Genomic DNA, 8965 nt, shown 5'->3' on the forward strand with positions numbered 1-8965 from the left:
ATGAAAAAATTGCAGTTCTGGGATTATGCTCCAGACTTGCTCCTTCTGGGGTATGTTAGAGAATTTGGTGGAGGAAAGGGAGAATAATCAGTTTTTCATTACACATTATGTATAAATGCATGCAATCCCTGACATAATGTGTCCCCAACCTGGTCTAAGACCTACCTCAGTGCACACAGTAAAACTCCTCATGCCTAGAGGACTGAAGCAGAAACCCACAGTGGCGATTCTCTGCATGGAGGGCACACTGCACACCATAGGAACAGTGTCATGCTGCCACATGCATGCTCCATTACATTCTTCTAGTCCTGAAGGAAAAACACTTTAAATTCAGTAATACATAATATTCGTGTTAATGTGAGACAGGAGACTGGCAACACGCCACTAACAAAACTAAGCAATGGAAAAAACAGAGAACTAGTGCAGTCTCACAATCTGAAGCAGACAGACCTATTGTAAGCTGTCTCCATCTTTGGGGCTGGATGGTCCAGGCTGATTTATGAGCACGATATTTACAACTAACACACATGAAATACATTATGAGTAGAAATAAATCTCCTAACATGCGCAGAGAACAGCTAAGATAAAAGAATGCATATGGTAAACTAGGTGAATGTTTGTCATTAAAAGTGTGGTACTAAAGCCAGAGCACGTCTCTGGGGCAACAGAGACTGTATATTTGCACTTGTGTTTATCAATACTCTGGAAGACACGAGCTATCAGGCAAAGACTTTGAGAAAGATGTCTTTTTTTTTTTTTTTTTTTTTTTTTTTCCCTCAGCAAATTCAAAGCTGATGAAAGACACTGTGTTGAAAGCCCTTGGGAGTAAAACACTGCCTGAAAGGAAGATCAGTCTTATGCCTACGCAAAGACCCAGTGAACAACAGGCCAGAGATTCATTTCCCAGGCCTTGCATTATCTCAGGCAATATCCTTAATTTCTGTGCACCTGTGTTCCATCTCATAAACAGGTATAAGTATGAAATAAGATAAGAAAGGGCTGCTTTAGGACCAAAAGGGACCATTGCAATTAAGTATTTTGACTTACTGCATCACACTACAGGCAGCAGAAATTCCCTGAATTAATTCCTAAATTAAATCATCACTGAACAGATAAACTCCTCAGAAAAACAACCATCCCTTACTAAATAATATGACTAGCAAATAGGGATGTCAATTCTATGTTCTCTGTAATTAAAAAAACCCAAACCCCACTCCCCAAAATTTTCCTGCTAATCACTCCTGTCTTTTGAACCTTGTACAGCAGACTACACCAAGCCGGCTTCTCTAAATCTCATTTGGTTTTAGAGGGAATGTGAGGCAGCTATCACTTAAATGCATCTATATTCGACACTGCTGTCTACAAAGCTGCGCTGGTCACAGATCGTATCTCATCATGTCCAGCCAATCCAATTAGGCCAAAATAGCTTCTTATAAGGACCTGGATTCAGCTCTTCCTTTGACACTAAGGTTTAACGGTGACTTTTTTTTGCAGCTCTTCATGATGTTGACTCTTGTCCAGTGGGATCTGGACAGAAGCTAACCAACTTATTTTATACAGGGCACAGAACAGCCACAGAGAGCTGTGAGGCTGCTACTTTATCTTCTGATAAAACATTCTGAGCCCAGTATGGTAGGACATACTAATAAAAAAATAGGCTAATAATGGAACCAGTCAGTGGTACGAAACAGAATAACTACTTTAGCTAACTAAACGTACTTCCTGTCCTAAACCAGCATCACAACATGTTGTTTCAGCTACTATACATCTCTTTTGGAACACTTTCCACTGATTAACAGGGAGAAATCAAATTTCTACAAGAGCAGCAGAGATGAATTGAAGGAATGGCAAAGTGGATTTGGAGAACAGGAGAGGTCATCTGGGGAAAATACTCCAAAATCAGCCTAATTTTAAATTCACTCACGAAAGGAACAGTAGCATGAAGTTACCATGTGATGGCAATACTGTTCGGATATGGCAGGAAGGCATCATCTTTTTTTCTTGAAATGGCCTAAATGGATTTGATTTACAGATGCTGCAAGCTGCAAAGTGACAGCAAAGGAAGGCAAACGCCTACTTTAATATCTCTAACTAGGTGTCACGGTTCTGTCATAACAAGATACATTCCAGGCAGAAGGCCCTTTCACATTGACAATGTCACAAGGTAGTTTCAGTTCAGTGGGTATAAGACAATGTAAATAAACCAAACTCAGCCCGCATCTGATACAATTCAATAAATGACATGGGAAAAAAAGAAACTATAGTTCTACTCTGTTTTACTGCCAGGTCTTCTAAACTAGTCCCATTTTGTATTTCTTTTATCAAGTTAAGCACTAATGAAGGACAGAGGGAGAGTGAATATGAAAAAGGAAAGAATTTAGGAAGGGTAGCAGGGACATACTGAACATTTCCAAGACATTTCTGTAATGCAACAAAATTACTGCAGCATTAGATTGCAACTAAAATACACTCTTCTCAGTGAAAAGATTTATACTTGCCTCCACAGCTTTGATTATACCTTCAGATTTACTAAATTTTCTTTCTAAAACATTAGCTAGTCCTTTAAAAAAATGTCAAAACTAACTAAACCTACTATCCACATTTATTGAAGCAATAAATAAATAATCGTCTGTTGAATTACATTCTATTTTGAGTTGATTTTACACATCATTCTAGTTACGGATACCATCATACCACATTAACTAGAATTGGTAATTTTGCCCCACTGTTTTGTGGTTTCATGCCCATAAACAAGACATGTTATCTTCTGTAATTACTACAGCTATTATTTATGGATTTATTTTTTTTTTGTGGAGCCCTTGAGTATGTTGATTTCAAATGAAGGAATGCTACATGGCAAACAGGAGGAACTCAAACTGCTATAGGCTGTAATACTGATACACACTTAAAAAAACAAACAAAACAAACAAAAAAAAAACCCACCCAAGAAAGCAAGAAAGAAATATGAAAACCTCAAGCCATATTTGATCCTAAATTCAGAGCCCAAATCCTTTAAAGTATAAGGAGATTATACAATTCCCTCAGCAGAATTCTAGGCCGGGCCACAGAACCCACGGCTTCATGCCATCAAACCTAATCTTTGTTTGAGATCTGAAACATTCTCTCCAACAGTTTTCAGTCACATTGCAAAATTGTGAGAGGAAGATGAAAGGCAGATTCTCCCCGCCTCTCTTACACTAACCCCAGGGCCTAGAAACATCAGGACTTGATTTAACCAAACACACAGTCGGCCAGAAAAATGATGACTGATACTAGGACTTGACTGACACACAGAAAGTTTCATCTGATTCACCATTTTCCAACACAATCGAATCAAGGGTTCGATCACCTTGAACCCTTGAGCAGATAGTGGCTAAATTAGGTAGCCAGCCAAAAAGCATCCCCTCGCTGGCCAAAACAACAACAAAGTCAGCAGAGTCTCTGTCAGGCAAGATGCTTCCTCACTGGGGAAAAGCACATATGTTACCAAATAAACAGCAACCTCACAGCTTCAAACAGGCAACATCTTCAAGAAACTAAGCCCCTGGGGCCTTCTTCCTATAAGGCAACTCATCCTTGCAGAGCTACTACTAACAAAAAGGCCTCTAGACCTTCCTTCTTCGTCAGCTGAACTCCCCTGCACTGCGTCTCTCTCCCAACAAACTTAGTGTCTCAGTCTGTACCACATAAAGGCTGGACCGAACTAAATCTGCTGGCTCCCAAACAGGCTCCTTAAGCCTCTAGCAAATCAAGAGCAGGGTATTTGTCTCTAAATCTCAAAAGGAGGATTAGGCAGAGCGATTATAATCCTAACCAGTCTCACACCTGCCGCTCATTCTCAGTAAAGGAGAGATACATTTTGGTACCTGGAAATTACTAGCAGATGAACCTCTTTGTCCAAGGTTAGGATATCATAGATTACAGATGCTAGCTCCCTTGTTTCTTGGCTGCACAGGAAAAAACTTTTCTTCCTGTGAAACAAAAGAGTGGCTATAATTGTTTGGTTTAGTTCCAGTGACACTTCTCCCTTCCTTCGTCACTCTCTTTTGCCAGTACCACCTCTCAATAATCGGGTCTGATCTGAGGAAGAACTAGAGCAGTTGGGCTATCTTCAAAATTTCTCCCTTCATCTCCCTCTACTTAAGTGCCCGAAACAAAAAATTAGGTCAGTGAGAGACTTTCTCATATTTGCTGTCCAACCTGCTTTGAGCCCAAACTCTGCATTTGATGTGATGTTTATATATAAGTCCTATCGTAATAACATCAGAGCCTGCAAATACAACCTTAGCACAAATTAAAGTGGTAATGTTCAGAGAACCATTTATCTTTATACGACTGTAGGAGTTTCAGCAGTGCTGCTGTTGCTTTTGAGGGGGAATTGTGCAGGCTTCTTGTCAATTTGGTTTAGGTTGCCTAAATGAAGCCAAATTACTCTTACCATCTCCAGCTGCTGGTGATGATGACTGCATGAACCATTTTCTCTACATTTACTTTAATCCATCAGCCAAGAGCAAAACAATGTTCCTTCAGCACACCTCTTACAAATAAGGTAGGAAGGGGAAAAAAAAAACCACAAAAGAAAAAAAACCCACCATCACTTGCAGCATCTTTACACGTAATAGTAACAGTCTCTTGGTGCCATCATCAGCCATGGCATTTCATTCACACAGAACACTTGTGGGCACATCACATATGCTTTTCCATTCAATGTATTTTTAAATGTTTCCCAGGCAACTGTTTCAATACAATATGCCTCCTTGGCAACCTGGTACCCACAAATGCCATGCCAGTCTCCCTAGCCCTCTTTTTAGGTCTTCCCATCCTGGCACAGAAATGTCATGAGGCTTGATTTTCTACATACCACCACACAGGTACTGATCTGTCCTTATACTTGAAAAGGGAAGGCTGATCTGAAAAGATGATATGTGCACCGGACTCTGCACATTAACAAATTCAGGCTCTGGTAAGCTACCAGAGGAAGCAGGTTTCAAAGGCAATGACTTTCCATTGAAAAGACTATGTCACCTACAACTGCTATTAGGGAGGGCCCACAAAACTGTCTCCGCTCAGCCGACTTGCTCTGGAAACAGCAATGAGCCTGCACTTCTCAAGCTGAAGCTGCGTGTCATCTTTATTCTCCTGACCATGCCAAAGGAAGCCTTACACAGCTTTCAGAATTTTGTGGCTTGAATTGTGATACAGTTAGACTTTCTCATTTCACTACAGACAGTGATTAGCACTATACTGAGAGAGCTAATATGTTTGAGTTACTCTTTCAGTGCTATGCTCGCTGCCACTAGGCTGTAGAGGAGATACGCTGTAAAGTCTATTTGCTGTGGAGAAGCTTTCACTGATTCTCTGCTATACATAATTCCATCTCCTGTGGTACCTTTGGAGACATTTTCCTCTATGACAGCTAGCAGAATGGACACGCTGATCCTTGAGTGAAGTCACAGACCATTTGACAAGGACAAAAAATTATCAACACATACTCCTAAACCAAGCACTGATTAGATAAAATAATTAAAACATAGTAATGTTTCAAATTTATAGCAAGGCAAAATTTATTCTGAACATTTTTATCTGATACAGTAGCTACCACTACAGACTACAGAACCAAAGATATTTCAGAAGGACTAAAACTATCTGTGAGCATCAGTCGCCATCAAAAAAAAAAGTTTTAATAAAAACTGCAGATGCTTTAGCCTCAAAGTGGTACATTAAAAAAAAAATAGCTTGTGCATGCAATTACATCAGGCTCTGAGAGAAACCTAGCAGAAACTATGGCATCTCTTCTTCATTGATTACTCCATAACAACAGCTGAAAATCACAATTTTTCCAGGCTATAAAATGCCTAGCACTCCAAATTCTACACCGGCAGCAAAAACCTCCTCCCTGTCTGTAAGCTGTTGTATCTGTAATAGAGACCCTGCATTACCAGGCTTTCTAATTCTTCCCAAATGCAGAAGCTCTCATTCAATGTTGCAGCTGTTGGGTAGGAAATCAGAAATAGCAGAAGGCGGATTAGTTGATAATGTACCAGTTCTTCCCCAGCAAATGCTGGCACCTGCGTTTTACACTCTCCTCTTCCCTCAGCCCAGGAAAAGATCACTTGGTTTGTTTGGCAGGCAATTTATAGGCTTTAGTGATTGTGGAATTGCGAAAGGATTAGAATTTGTTATAATAGCCCTTTCTTCCTGAGAGCAAAAGTTAAAACTGAGGCCCACTTTACAGCAAGAATCAGGCACCATGTAAGTAAAGATTAAGCGTGTGCAGCTTGATGAGACTCTACAGGGAATAGATAACTACACATGCTGGCACTCCATTTACAAGGAAATCCCTAAAGATAATCTGTAGAAGCATTCTAGCTTCCAAAAGCTCAAATCCCTTGACCACTGGCTCAAATCCAGTCAAGGCTGCTGATGATAAAGACTACTCTGTGCATTTCTATGAGAACTTTTTTCTAAGATCACAAAACATTCTAATTATTAAATTATGCAACACCCAAAGTCAAGCAAGAAGTAATGGGATTTCAACATCAGTGGAGGAAACAGTAGATATGATCTCGTACAACGTGGCAGAACCAAGAACAGGTTCTATTCTATACTTCACCTTCATGCTGTAAGTACATTACTAATTCTGGAAAGACGCAGATGAAAAATACTGAGCACACATAATGGACAAAGACTTCTAGAATGCTAGTTTCAAATCTACAGGTAGTTACAGCAGCAGACAGAACAAGAATGAAAACATTCACTGACATGCCTGCCCTCATAGGTTATAATGGGTATGCATTAAACAGATAACAATCAAAAAAAAAACCAAACTTACAGCATCAAGTTTTCAGTTAAATCCACAAAATACAAACACACCTACAATCTATAGTTGCTACAGAAGCAAGGCTTTTCCCTTTTGCTTTTTATAATCAGCAACTGCAGTAAAAATGTTCCACTTTTTTTTTTTTTTTAATATTTTTTCATTTGTGGCCCTCATTGCACAACCATTTTTATGCTCATCCATAATAAAACTTTTGCAAATGCTATAATACATGACTCACAGTACGAACAGTACCACGCAGCAACACCTTCAGCATGAAAAACAGACTACACTTCTGATTGCTGTTTCAGGAGAAGTCACATCTAACAAAATAGATCTGTTGGTACAATGCAGGAGCAGAGGACTGTCAAAGTAGTATCCAAGGGGTCATAACACATATAAACCACTAACACAAACATCACAGGAACAAAAGAAGAAACCCTGTGGCATAAACAATCATTAACATAGATACAGCTAGAAATATGTAGAGAGGCCTTCAGACATTGGCTCAATCTGAGAGCTTTCACTGCCCCTCAGATTTTTTTAAAGCAAGTTTTTTATATTGTTTGCTGCCGCCAAGTGGCGATAATCAGTGTTGTGTCTTACAATTCACAGCAGTCACCAAGGCCAGCAAGTAAAAAACCCAAAATGAAATACTTTTTGGTTTGTCTTCTTCAGTTAGCATCAGCAGTTGTGAAATCAAATTTCTACCCCTCCTCTGCCATTTCGTTTTCAACCACTTACATGGATGATACCCTCTTCCAATCTACACTTTTCCTTTATTTATATACATTTCCTCTTGTTATTCTTTGTGTCTGCTGCCATCACCATGCTTCTTTCTACAGCAGGCCTAAAATCTTCAGATTCAGCCCTTGCCTCCGTCAGCTTACCTTATTCCACCTGGAACTTTCGGGAGAACGCCTCTCACACCAAACAGGGAAAGGAGGACCTATTTCCTGGCATCTCATTTCATCTCACTGGGAAGCAGCTTCTAAACGGCAACAAAAAGGAAAGGCAGAACAGTTTGTAACTGTCCCAGTATTTCTCGGGTGCTGCAGTAGCTCTAACAAATATTAATATGGGAAAACGTTAAGTCTGCATGACAGTGATCGGCTTTTCCGTGGTCATTTCTTCCTGAATTTCATTCTCCTTTTAGTCTGCCTATCACACAGAAGAAATGCTAGCACTCTAGTATGACTATCGTTTTTTATTATTTTTATTTTTCAGCTGGGCTATCTATTGTAGAAGCTTACACAGTTCCCATTAGTAACCAAACACTTTACACTCCTAAGATTTTTATCCTCACTCCTACACAAAAAGGAAACCCACTAATGCTCCTTTAATGTTATAAAATTAGTTATTACATATGGTAAAAGACAATACCTCACTACAGATATGGACTCACAGAAACACAAATTACCTGAGTTGACATAGGAAAGGTGTAAACTGGACTGAGCCTCCCAAATCTCTGGCTGCACTCTAACAACGGAATCATCTTCAGCCTGTAACACGGTTGGAGGTGGCTGTGTGGCTGTACCTGTCACTTCTCAGGTTAAAGCCACCAATTTATTTAAAATGTGAATCGATGAACTCTGATACAAGTGACGTTGCGCTGGTTCAGATCTGTTCAAGACATGTAGAAACTCAGGTCAAATTTAATACATTTTTGGTGGTCTGTGTGCCCAACACAGTAATTCACAGGCATAACTTTTAATACAGTGCTACAGTCAATACTACAACATCTCCTTGTTAGGCTGAAGAGGGAGTCCGAGGATGAAACAGTCCACAAGACATTCAGCACTGCAGAAATGCAGTTATAGAAAACAAATGTGAACTTGGATTCATCTTTTACCAATAATAAGTTGGTTTTATGAAAAAGAGCGCTCTGTACCCGCTCTCCCTCATAAACACCAGTTATCAAGCAAACAGAATTTTTTATTTCCTTGTACAATTGTTCTCATATTGACTGTGAGCAATTAAATCAGCAGAGTTACCTTCCGATCCTTTTATCTACTGCTGGAGAATTATGAAGTCTTTCATCATTTATTATGTCTGTTTTTGAAAATGCTGCAGCCCGCTTAGTGTGTCTATCCATTTCAAAAACTACCAGCGATGGCTCCACTCTAACAAGTGCTTTATTTCAAGTCA

This window comes from Egretta garzetta, unplaced genomic scaffold, assembly GCF_000687185.1.
Source record: "Egretta garzetta isolate BGI_Z169 unplaced genomic scaffold, ASM68718v1 scaffold61, whole genome shotgun sequence".
Taxonomy (NCBI): Eukaryota; Metazoa; Chordata; class Aves; order Pelecaniformes; family Ardeidae; genus Egretta; species Egretta garzetta.